We start from the raw sequence: 13,075 nt of genomic DNA, 5'->3' as shown, positions 1-13,075 counted from the left end.
TTCAGAGCAAAATTCCATATTCATAAGAGTAAATTTTGAAAATATGTAAACAATTTAATTGTTTGAGCTGCTGAACTTTTTTATTTATTTATTTGTTTATTTTATTTCTTTTTCTTTTCTCTTAACCCTGGCATATTTGTTCTGTTCATGTCTGTCACTGCTTGTTTTGTACAAGAATTGAAATAAAGTGTTGGGGGAAAAAAACTCATCACCTCTTTTTAATGATGACTACTGATGACATATATTTCTTCTTCTTTGAACTGACAGACTGGACGGAGTTTTGGCATATTGCTGCCCCCCACAGTCTTAAGACATATTTGCCTTTGAGGGGTGTCCCATTTTAAAGTCACAAGATAGCCCTTAACACTTGGTTTTGAGGGCTAGTGAGATTGAGGGTTGAGCATGAGAATTAAGATTGAGGGTTAAGATAGTAATTGGGATTGGGCCCAAGACAGCCAACTCTTTATTTCCTCCCTTAATGCCAACATTGGCACAGTACAGCTTTGCTTTTTCCACCCCTACCTTTCACGATAGCCAGAATTGAACTATCAAGTGAAGATATTGTAGGAAGCGAGAATTTAAAAACATTGTCACTATAATCCTTTTGACATTGTTTTCTGGCAGGAGTGTTGGAAAGAAGCTGGCGTGTCATTCAAGGGTTGATCAAACCTTTGCTGGAGTGTTTTATTTCCTGACTGCAACATTGAGTCTCACATAGAAACACGTGGCTATTCCCTTCGGTGAAAGCTTTTATCCAGTGTTCATTTTTAGACTGGAGGCTTTCCAGTGTGAATTTAACCCCGACCTCACTAGTGTTGTTGCTGCCCTTTTATGCATATAACACATTTACAAGACATGAGGAAGTCAGGGAGAAGCCAGCTGTATGAAATCTATTAGGCAGAAGTCACATTTACTCACTTTTCCACCTCCCAGTCAAATAAAAACATGGTTCACATCTTTTTTATTCCCTCTCGTTTCTCTCCTGTGCTGTATTTCCCTGTTCCTTCGTCTCACAGTCACAGCTCTTAGACTTTCCTCTTTCACCAGATTCCTCCCAACTCCCATTTCAGCGTTTATTTTGGTCGCCCCGCGGCAAGGATACGGATAAAAGGATTAACTTTATCGTCTACCAGTTTAGAGCTCTTAAACTCAGCCTGACGGCCCCCCTGAAAATTGACAAGATGGATGCCAGAGAGGCTCCATTCAATACCAGTTAAATTCATTTCCCCTGTTTATTACACAGAGGGATGCTGATGTTTAAAGCCTGAAGAGTTTGAAGGCTGAAAGATGGAAGAAAACCGAAGCAGGAACTGTAGAAACAGTATGGGCATGTGGGATGTAATCGGAATCTGTTTAAGCCACACTAATCAGTATTTTTAAACAAGTAATGGACCAAAGGACAAATGTGTAAAGCGTTGCTTATACTCTGCATATGATTTTTCTCCAAAGTTGGTGGAGACCAAACCAGAGTGAATTATCGTATGGGATGATTATTTTACTCTGAATATGTTGGATGTTGAAGAAGGCAGTCTGTACGACAAGCGTACAAAAAGTCTTTTAATGCAGCTTTAAATATCAAGTTTTTGTAGAATTAAATGATATTTATACTGTGGGCTATAGTTGTAACTGTTAACAAAATTCATGGTTCAGTTATAATAGTATAAAATTTATAAAACAGTGGCGTCACGATTTGGTACATTTTCAACTTAGCAAAAACGTTTAACTGTTTTTTATTATTTCTGTGTCCAGGATTTTTTGGATGGGCCTAAAAGCATGCTCGATGACACACTGGAGCCATCCTCATAACTTGCCCTACAATTTAAACACTACTCTACTACTGACATTAGAATGCACAATATCAGTGTCCTTTCTTTCACCTTCTGTGTCAGCTGCGAGTTTGCTACATCCCACGAGCTCACTGAGCTCTTTCAGTCTAATAAATGCATGACCATCTCTGTTATATGCCACAATCATATAAACACAAGCTAAACAGCCGTCACCTCTCAGTTTTTATGGCCAAATTGGCTGTTAGGCCCGCTGGCAGTTACTGCTCACTGCTGTGGGTGTGTGTTTTGCAATATATTGCAATATATTCAGCATATCTCAACATGTTTAAATTGGGATAATATTGTATTGTGACTGAAGTATCATGATAATATCCTATCGTCGGGCCTCCGGTGATCCCCACCCATGTTGAAGCTGCATATTTTATTAGGATAGTTTTATGTATCTTTCGGTTTGTAATGCGTACTGACCTGAAAGCCCCGTAACCAAGAGTTCAATACGAATACATGTTATGGCCACAGCCCTACTACACGTTCTGTCAATCAAGCAGTTTGTTTGGTCAAATATGTGATTTGAGTTGATGATTATTTCCTAAATACCCTCAGAATGCATTGCTGCCTGGTCTTCAGGGCTGCTAGTAATTATAATTGTCATTTTGTTATTGGTGATCATTTTTAAAACTTTAAATTAATTGAACTGTTATTTAATAATAATGATAATAATAAAAGAAATTCAATCTACAACAATATGAAATTGAATAAAGCTGCAGAATATCATACGCTGAGAGCGCCTATGACTTTATCACTTACAAACAACACATTTTACATGTCTATCACACGTGAAAACATCACTTTTACATCTAATATCAAGTTTTATATATGATAAATTAACATATCACCACATATTGACATGAGAAACAATCTCACACGAAATAAACTCAATAATTCACAGTTTGGAGCCAGCATGTAATTCATATTGTAATTAACTCAGCTGACTTCAGTCAGTCGATGAATCATTTCAGCCCTCCTGGTGTGGTGATTATTGGTTAAATTTGAAGGAAATTTGTTAACTGTCTTGTTCATTTTGTAAAAGACTGTATGTCTCATACATGGTTGCACAAATTGTGGGTACTCTGTATGGGCTGAGTATGCAAGTAATTAAATGAAGTAAACAAACAAACAAGCATGAGTTAACAAACAGATAAACACACGCATGGCAGCAGCAGCAGGGAAGCTGCAGCTCGTCACCAACACCCACTCTGTTCCCAGCAGATGTCAGTGTTACATAATGACTCTCTGATGTAACACACACACACACACACACACACACACACACACACACACACACACACACACTGAGCATGTGTTCACTGGCACATGAGGAAACACAGAAAATGATTTTTAGAACAAATGCAATCAGAACACCTGGAAAAATTTTGAATCACAGTGGATGTGATTTATACTGTTTGATGCTGATGAATGGAAACAAACACTGGTTCATTATAATAATATGAAAGTAAAACCAAATCACTACAATTTGATTTTTATTAGTCACAAATATTAAATCATTGATTTCATAAGTACTCACTCAGGTTGGGTAACATTACCTTAAAATAACATCACAGTATTTCAGATTAGTTTTGCAGTAATACAGCTGTTGACATTATGATAAAGTCCTTGGAAATTCTACATTATAATTTATCTTTATATCCAAACCTCTGTCAAACTTCCCTTGTTGTTATCTTTTTGTCAAGAGCACTTTGACTTTCAGCTACCTTGTTGCTACCAGCTTGTTCTCATTCCCAGGGCATAACATATGTCAGTTTGGTCAGTGGCTATCAGTGTCTGATTCCAATGCACAAGGCTCCCTTCAACGTCTGTATGAGACACAGTGGGCTTTTAAGTAAGTAAGTTAACGTTTAAGCATTTTTTTTTTTAAACTACGTTGTGTACTTAGTGTCACATAGCATACTTGTTAACTTACTTACTAAGAAAAACTATGTAACAAATGGACATATTATAACCCAAATCATGTTTTTTTTTTCTCTAAACCTAACCAAGTAGTTTTGTTACCTAAACCTAAAAGTAGCTCAAGAAACCATGTTTCATGTGAGCATGGAAGTTTATTTTGAAAAGACACTATGCATGTAACGAACAGACACTGTCAAATCCAAAAGTGATGCTAGAGGTTACTTAGAGTGCCGTAGTTTGAAGTGTAGGGCCGCTGACCAAGCTGCTGTATTTTGACGAGTTGGGAGTGAGAATGTGTCATTGCTACTATATGAAGTCATATCCATCAACATGTCACAATATAGTTCACATCATGATATGACACATTTTTAACATATTAAAAAAATGTATAGGATATTATGTATGACATGATATGGCATGCCCCATTTTTCACACTATTTGAGTGTTTGGGAGAAAGAAGACATTACTTTGTATGATGTCAAGAAAGCTTAAATTTGGGGCGTCGGTGACTTAGTGGGTAGAGCAGGCACCCTATGTACAAGGCTGTTGCTGCAGTGGCCCAGGTTCGAGTCCAGCCTGTGGCCCCTTGCTGCATGTTATCCCCCTCTCTCCCCCCTTCATGCTTACCTGTCCTCTCCATTAAAGGCAAGATGCCCCAAAAATATCTTAAAAGAAAGCTCAGATTTGGGACCTTTCAATCAGTGATTCAAACAGGTCTGGTGTTGATTTGACAACTGATTTTTCTGTTAGAGAAAGGACTAACCAATCAAAGCTTTGCAGGAAGGATTATGAATGCATTCAAATGGCCACAAAAATGTTGACGGATATCTTTGCAGCCTACAGGTTGTTGAAAGTCGACTTTCAGAAATAACAACTTAGATTTTTCTTCAATTGTGATAAATTCTATTGCTCCGACGAAGGCTGTCCCGACTACCATTTTGGGGGCTTTGAAGTTTCAGTGATAATTACCTGTAAATATTCTAGGCTTTAACAGGACACTCAGCAACTATCAAATCTCTGCCCGAATTCAGTAGGACTTAGTGGCACTGCATGTGTATTTGCGAGGCGGTGATAGAGTGGAGGAAGAGCAGGTGGAAGGTGGACTATTGCACAAAATGTTTCAGTAAGTTATTACTATCTCAAACACTGTGGGTCAGGCCAAATCACTACATACCCAGTCAGTGCTTCATTGCAGTTGCCAGCCATGGATAACTGTCTGCAATTCATCTCACCTCTTCCTTTTCCCCCTTAGACAGTCCATCTTAATTGCTTGAAGTGGGGGTCAATGACTGTGCTGAGAACACTGGCCTCATCTGTGTCTGACACTTGCCACCTGCTTTCAGTTTCCTCCACCAGCTTATTGGTGAAAAAACAGAACATATAGATTTGGACGTTGAGTACCATGTCAAAGATCAAAGCTTTGAAGCTTCGAAGCACGGGGCTCAGCCCTAGCTCTGATCACAACAACCACAGCTTCTGTGTCTGGTGACAGAACAAGTGTACTGTGCTAACAGTGAAGCAGCTGGAAGAAAAGTTCAGAGGCCATCTTGTCAGTTAGGTTTTCTTAACCTCTAATTCACACTAACATGCAGTGCTGTATCAATGCCTCTGAATGAAGGGAAATAAATAAGGTGCAGATGATTGCTAAATCAGCCGAGAAGCTGAAATTGTGGTAAGGGAGTATGGGCTGAATGGATCATAGTAATTCCACAGTTTTTTAGCTAGTTACTTGATCAGAAAGAAACGTGCATAGTAGACTATTTTCAAAATATTCCAAAAGTGGGACATTTCACATTCTGACTTTTACAGTTTTGGATACAGAGAATATTTATATATAGAAAAAATAAAACCTGGGCTGAACTATGTCTTCTTGAAGGTGAATTGTTGTATAGTTTTATTTCTGATCAGCAGGTCACTGAGAGAAACAGAACAAACACCACAACCAGCATGTGACACTCTCACCTTGTCCATGTGATGCTTTGTGATGTCAGATAATATTTTGATATGAAAGATAAGACTCGAGGAACAACGAAGCCTTTCTGACGAGGACATGACCTTCAGGTGATGTGCACATTCAGCTGATTGAATACTTGATATCACATGTGACAGTGAGGATTAATGAGAGCTGCTCCACTGTTACTCCCTCTGCACTTTGAATTAGCAGCAAAGTCACCAGTCGAGCAACTCGTCAGGTTTTTATCCACAACATTAAATTATTATGTTTTTGGACTCTGCTCACAGGTAGGAAATCTGTGAGTAGGTTATTGTTCACTTTGAGAGTACATGAGCCATACACAGACAAATATATTACTATTGAAATCACGTCATTGCAGTGTATCACATTTTAACTTTAAAAACTGAATTTATAGAATAAAATCCAGATCTGGTGAAGGTGGTTTTCGCTACTCTGGTTCTGGTTCTGTTCTCTGGAACAAACCAACTGATGACCTGAAATGTCTCATAACTGCATCCACATTCAAACTGTATAACTGGCTTATATATATACATTCAAGTGCCTTGCCACAAGTGATTTAAAAAAATACGAACTATGCAATGTATATGCTGTCTGAAAAAGACAAAAGAAGACAGATTGAATCACACACAGATACGTTCACAGTTGAAGTATGCTCAGTCCTTCAGCATCTCGTCTGTGTGCAGAACAGAACAGCAGTTAGTGCAGAGATAACACACACACACACACACACACACACTGCACTGTCACAGAGCTGTGTTTACCCCCGAGGCCTCTGCACACACACACACACACACACACACACACACACACACACACACACACACAGATCTTGTCACTATTGCATGAAAACCTAGTATCTCCAACATTTCACTTATCAGGTTTATAAAGCAGCTTTGTTTTCATATCAGCCACTACCGTACATATTCTGGAGTTCTTCCTTAGACCAAAGCTGTGGAGGTGTGTGTACACAGGCATGCAGTATATACCATTATGCTGCAGCAAATCATGTTACAGTATCATTAAATCTGTGTTGACTGTGCACATGAGACCACCTGACCTCAGCCTTTAAGATATCACCAGTGACCTGTAAAACAGCACTTAGAATAGAGAGAAACTGTCATCTTTGGCTGGGTTTTCTGTTTTGCCATGTGACAAAAGGATAATGTTTTGGTTCCACTGGGGATTGAACCCAGGACCTTCTGCGTGTAAAGCAGACGTGATGACCACTACACTATGGAACCCTTGTATGCTATATTTCATGTTCTATCTTGTGCTTCTGACTACAGTTTGCTCAGCCATCCATCCATTTTCATCCACTATTCTGGGGGCAGGTCGCTGGGGCAGGTCCAGCTCCTCCTGGGGGACCCCAGGGCGTTCCCACTCCAGATGACATATATAATCCCTCCAGCATGTTCTGGGTCTGCCCTGGGGTCTCTGACCACTTGAAAGTGTCTGGAAAACCTGTAAAGGTAGCCACTAAGGAGGCATCATGATCAGATGTCTGAACCACCTCAGATGGCCCCTGTTGACACGAAGGAGCAGTGGCTCTACTTCGAGCTTCCTCGGGATGTCTGAGGTCCTCACCCTATTTCCAATACTGAGCCCAGCCACCCCACAGAGGAAACTCATTTCAGTGGCATATATCCATGATCTCATTTTTTCAGTCACTACCCAAAGCTCATGACTATAGGTGACGACTGGGACGTAGATGGACCAGCATGACAAAGGTTTTGTCTTCTTGCTCAGCTGCCTCTTCACCACAAGAGTCCACCATTTCAGGCGCTGCACCAAACCTCTCGTGATTAAGAACCCGCCATACTTGAACTTCTTTGCTTGGCGCAGTAACTCTCTCCCAACCCAGAGGGGTGAATCAACCATTTTCCATCAACCATGGCCTCAGATTTGGAGGTGCTGGCTCTCATCCTGACCGCCTCATACTCGGGCAGCAAAATTATTTCTTATCTTATTCACACATCAATGTGGTTCTGAAAATGGTTTGGCAGTTACAAATGCTGCCTCCACTGAAACGCACACACACGATGACCATCCTGGATGTCTGTCTTAGCTCTCTGATTAAATTGTAATTGTGAACATGGCTGTGCTTTGAGCAGTGCACAACCCTGAAGCTACACCTGACCTCTTTCCAAGGCAATATGACTGGTTCCACTGGGGATTGAACCCAGGACCTTCTGCGTGTAAAGCAGACGTGATGACCACTACACTATGGAACCTTGATGAGAGCTGGGGCTACTTTACTTTTTATGAGTTCAGTTTATTGTGATCATTTTCCAACTTACAAAAGACAAACATACTGGTAGGTAGACAACATTTAACATTTAAAACATGAATAAACATTAAGTTAATGCTTGTTTTTAAGCATTATTTAAAAAAAAAAAAAAAAAAAAAAAAACAGGACCCAAAAGGTGTAGGCTGAAGCCTTAGCTTGTCACATCTACCCTTTTATTAGGTATTTCTCATCGAAAGAAGACCACCAGTGTAACTCGTAACTTCTTGCATCAGTTTTTAATGTAAGACTATCAATTTCTATAGCAGTCAGATAGCAACAAAATGTGTATTTCATTTTAAGTAGCTGAGCTTTGGCTAGCATTTGTTAACATTAGAGATAAGGTGTTTTCCTTTGATGATGGTACAAACCTGAAAATGAGTTAACAAACAGTATGCCTTGTAAGGTGAATTCTGGTTTCACAGTGGATGGAACCCAAAACCTTTTGTATATAAAGCAGACATGAGAGCCACTACACTATGGTTGCCTCTAACAAACAACTGTGAAGTTTTCATATTTTGACATAGTGTAGCAGTCACACATGCTGCCTCTAGATTTTTTTTTTCTTTTTGCTTAAAGATTCAGGTGGAACTTCAATATTTTTGTTATCAAACCTACGTCTCAACTAGCTGAGCTATTGGGTGTGTCTTAGCATTCTAAACTGAGGCTTGTTTTGTTTTAGGCTACTGACTTGACATCTGACTTCAACCATATGAGAATAAGACAGAGGGTGTTTCTCAGTGTCAAGGAAGGATCCTCAAACGGCTGAATTTCAAGGACGCTACGTCATCGACCCCCACCGAAGGACTGTTCCAATGTCAAGGATCCTTCCGTGTTTCATGAAGGACTGAGCTCTTCTTTCAGAGAAATTTGAAGGATGCATGTGTGGATCCTCCACGGGTATAAAATCCCCACAATGCTTTGCACAGTACACGATTTGCTGGAAGTGAGGGCGGGGCCTCTTCAATGAAACCTGCGCCAGTTGAGCTCGGCAGGATTTGGATTAATGTCTCCACCAGTTTTTATCATCCAAGCGTGAAAAAAATATTGACAGAAACCTCATAATTTACACTTTCTAATGTGTCCACTGCTGAATAAAGAGATTTTTTTAAATAACGTGATTTAGATAAAACATAAAAATTTTAAATGAATCATTCACAGCAGAGATGGAGCGCTAAGTGTCAACTTTTAGCTGTTGTCTTTAATTCATTACTCCACTTATTCTTAAATATGATCCAGAAATATATTCTCCCTAAAAGTCTTGTGATTCTGACAATACTGATACATTTGTTCAAAATTGTACAATAACATTACAGAGTGCCAAAATGATGAAACTCTTCAGTCTGCTGAGGGTTAATGGTGATCAGGTGGGGACACTTGTTAGTCTGTTCCATTGTGTGTTTGCTGAATGCTTGGGAGGACTCTTGCCTTGCCTCTGCAGGATCCTTCTCCTTCTCCTTTTAACACTCTCTAATGTTATTGTACAATTTTGCCTTCACTTCTGGCAAATCTTGTACTGTGCAAAGCATTGTGGGGATTTTATACCCAAGGAGGATCCACACATGCATCCTTCGAATTTCTCTGAAAGAAGAACTCAGTCCTTCGTGAAACATGGAAGGATCCTTGACATTGGAACAGTCCTTAGGTGGGATTTGATGATGTAGCATTCTTGAAATTCAGCCATTTAAGGATCCTTCCTTGACATTGAGAAACACCCTCTAGGTGTTTCTCGATGTCAAGGAAGGATCCTCAAATGGCTGAAGGACTGTCCGTCTACCAAGGACTGAGGGTGTTTCTCAAAGTGGAGACTGTCAAAGCCGGAGACTGGTAAGACACTATTTGTAGATCCGTTAACATAGTGGAAGACTCGAGTCTAAGGGATGTCCTCAGGTTGGCATGTTATGACAGGGGAACAATAGTTTCACACATACAGAAACTGTATGAATCAGAGAAAACAACTTAACTCGAACTCCTAACATGTGCAAAGTAAATTTCTTTGCATTCATTTTATTTCCAATCCAGACACTCTGGTAAGAAATGCTTTACCTTGTCAATACGGACTTCAAAACTATTTTTAAAAAGCAAAAAAAAAAAAAAAAAAAAAAAAATTGCTTTTCATTGTTTGACAGCCGTAATATCCTGAGGCAAAAAAAAAGTTTTTTTGACAACAATCACACAACCCTTGTATTCCTGGTTCGTTTATAGTTGATTTCAACATTTTCTACAAAAAGCACACATTAGATTGATGAAAGTAAAAGTTACAGCTGATACTTTGAGTGGAGTTTTCCTTTGATTATTGTAGAAACCTTTGTGTGGTGACTTTATTTTATCTATGTGTCATTATGACAGAGTTCTGGTTCTACTGGAAACTGAACCCAGGACCTTCTACATGTAAATTTGATGTGATGCCCACTACACTATGGAACCCCTGTGAAAAGTTTAGTCTAATTAAAAGCAAACAGATTAGAAAAATGAACACTTGAACATGCATCTGTGTGATTAAAAACCACCTGTAATGACAGGAACTATCTTTAGGAAAAGTTTATTTTTGACATGTCCCATCGGCCAACATGGTGGAGGTGGGTTTTATAGCCTGTACTGCAGCCAGCCACCAGGGGGCAATCAAGATGCTTTGTCGTCAAATTAGGGGAGCTGTCTTGTTGTCCATCCTTATATACAGTCAATAGTAAAAACGCTGCTTTCAGGGTCGCACAACATAATTGACATCTTAGTTTCTTGGTTGACCTCTAATAATGTCAAGAAACGGTATATTGATCTATTATGATTAACAATATATACTTAAAGACTGGATTGAAACTCACACACTGACTTTAACCAGACCTGCGTCTCAGCACTCATATGAGCTGTACATGCTGCACTGAACTCAATATGTACTGTGGCCTACTGCTACACTATACACTTTTGTCTGCCAAGTGCAGAGTGCTCTGCTCATGTCTGAGCAGCAGCTTTGAAAAGGCTCATCCATCGGGTCCATATGGGGGCCCTGAGGGCGGGAAGGCGATGGTGTCTGTCTGTGTGTGTTTTTTGTGTGTGTGTACTTGGTTTGGGCAAGGGGCACAGAAGGCTGAGCAGCATGTTTCTCTCTCAGTATGGAGTCCAACTGGATCACCAAGAGGCTCAAACTACCTATTTAATATATTTAATAAGCATGGGAGGGGATGGTGTGATCTCTGCGTGTGTGTGTGTGTGTGTGTGTGATGCTAAAGGGCCAATGGGCTGTTTTTACATTTATGCTTGAGGATAAATCTGGTGATGTTATAATTTCTCATGTTCAGACTCAAACCAACAGTGAATTATCTATTAGGTATTGTGTATGTGTATCAAAGCCTGATATATCCTCTTCTTCTGTGCCATAGTTGTCCATAAACTATCAAAAACACATCAGTGAGCCACACTGTTGCACTGGGTGACATGTTCCTTATTACAATGAACTCACACAGTAGTTTATTTTGACTCAACGCCACGTACATCGTCCTGCTGCCCCAAATATTCACTAGAGCACCAAATGTAGATTAATCCACCGCTGAAAATAGTCCCCAACAAATCTCCTCGTTTTAGTAACCTTTACCAAAAACTACTGTTATTTTTTTTCATATGTTTTATAACTCTATACTTCTGTATTTAACACATTGTGTAAATATAGATTATGTAAGCAGGACAGGTGAGGGGAGTGAGGTGATATTTTTGGTCTGCAGATCCAACAGATAAAAGCAGAGAGGGGACTTTTGGTGACCACAGACATCTTTACAACAGCATGTGACGGCTGTTTGCTTGCTTAGCGGTACTTCCCCAGCTCACGTACCTGAAGAACATAGCGTGTGGCGCTGCTTCAGTTGCAGCAGTAGTGTGTCAGTTGTGTTTGGCTGCTGGTGATAAGATGTTGCTCTTTTATGTGACGCTGTCTGAGGTGCCAGAGAACGTTACTGCGGTTTGACAGGAAACAACTAGCAGGAGCCCTGTGTGTCTCTGTGCATGTGTGTTTCAGGGGTGTGTGTTTGTATGTACTCTCAGTGTGTATACCCTGCACTGTATCTTTCAAATAGCTTGTCGACTTCAGCTGCAGTGTGATCAGAGGAATTGTTGGGATAGTTTTTGAATATAAACTTAGGAGTAGTTTGACATTTTGGGAAATGAGAAAATTTATTTTCTTACTGAATGTTTGATGAGAAGGTTAATAGCGCTCTCATCTCCCTACTGAGCTTTATATGAAGCTACCGCCAGAAGACAGCTAGCTTAGCTTAGCATAAAGACAGGAAATAGGTATACAACTAGGTTCGCTCTGTCCAAAGGCACCAAAATCTGTCTACACACACCTCTAAAGCTCACTAATTTGCATGATACATCTTGTTTGTTTTAAAAAATGTGTCTAAATCGACACGTTTTTACATGCCTTTGAACAGAACCAGGCAAGCTTTCTCCCCCTGTATCCTATCTTTGTGCTAAGCTAAGCTAATGGCTACTGGCTGGCAAGATAGACTTAAAGCCAGTCCTTTAACTCAATGGTTCCCAACTGGTCCAGCTACGGGGTCCAGATTTCTTCTTAGTCATCAGTTCAAGGTCCACACAGTTTAATGTATTTGGCGTCATACTTGCATTTGGCCATGTCATCAAGCTAATGTGCTTTCTCTGTCAACTAGCTGTCCATTTGTCACTTACTCTACAGCAGGAAACAGCACTTCAAAATGAGGGTTCTGTGCTGGAAACTCACTTTACTTCAAAATAAAGCATGGTTTTTTAAAAACTTGATACAGTGGCAAGTCACGAGTGGATCATTTAGATTGGACCCCCAACCCACTTTTGAACCGCGATCCACCAGTTGGGAACCACTGATCTAATTTAACTTGTTTAACAAACAAACAAGAAACTTGTAACAACTAGACCATGTTCACTATCACATTATACCCACATTAATTATCAACAACCTGTTAGGATTGCACCTAGTTTTTTCCTTTCCCTCTTCCCTTCCCCCCTCCTTTCTGTGTGAGTGTGAGCAGGTGAGGCAGGCTGCAGCGATCATCTCCACACCTGCAATCATTCAGC

General features: G+C 40.0%; 2 non-coding genes across 2 annotated transcripts; both read right to left on the bottom strand.

Annotated features, from left to right (window-relative positions):
* Positions 1–6,898: 6,898 nt before the first annotated feature.
* Positions 6,899–6,971, bottom strand: trnav-uac (transfer RNA valine (anticodon UAC)). The gene has a single exon. It is a non-coding gene; the product is annotated as a tRNA-Val (tRNA).
* A 917-nt stretch (positions 6,972–7,888) lies between these two features.
* On the bottom strand, positions 7,889–7,961 carry trnav-uac (transfer RNA valine (anticodon UAC)). The gene has a single exon. It is a non-coding gene; the product is annotated as a tRNA-Val (tRNA).
* Between the last annotated feature and the right edge of the window lie 5,114 nt (positions 7,962–13,075).

The sequence above is a fragment of the Epinephelus moara genome, chromosome 1 (genome assembly GCF_006386435.1).
Source record: "Epinephelus moara isolate mb chromosome 1, YSFRI_EMoa_1.0, whole genome shotgun sequence".
NCBI classification, from domain to species: domain Eukaryota; kingdom Metazoa; phylum Chordata; class Actinopteri; order Perciformes; family Serranidae; genus Epinephelus; species Epinephelus moara.
This window is presented reverse-complemented; position numbering and strand designations above follow the sequence as displayed.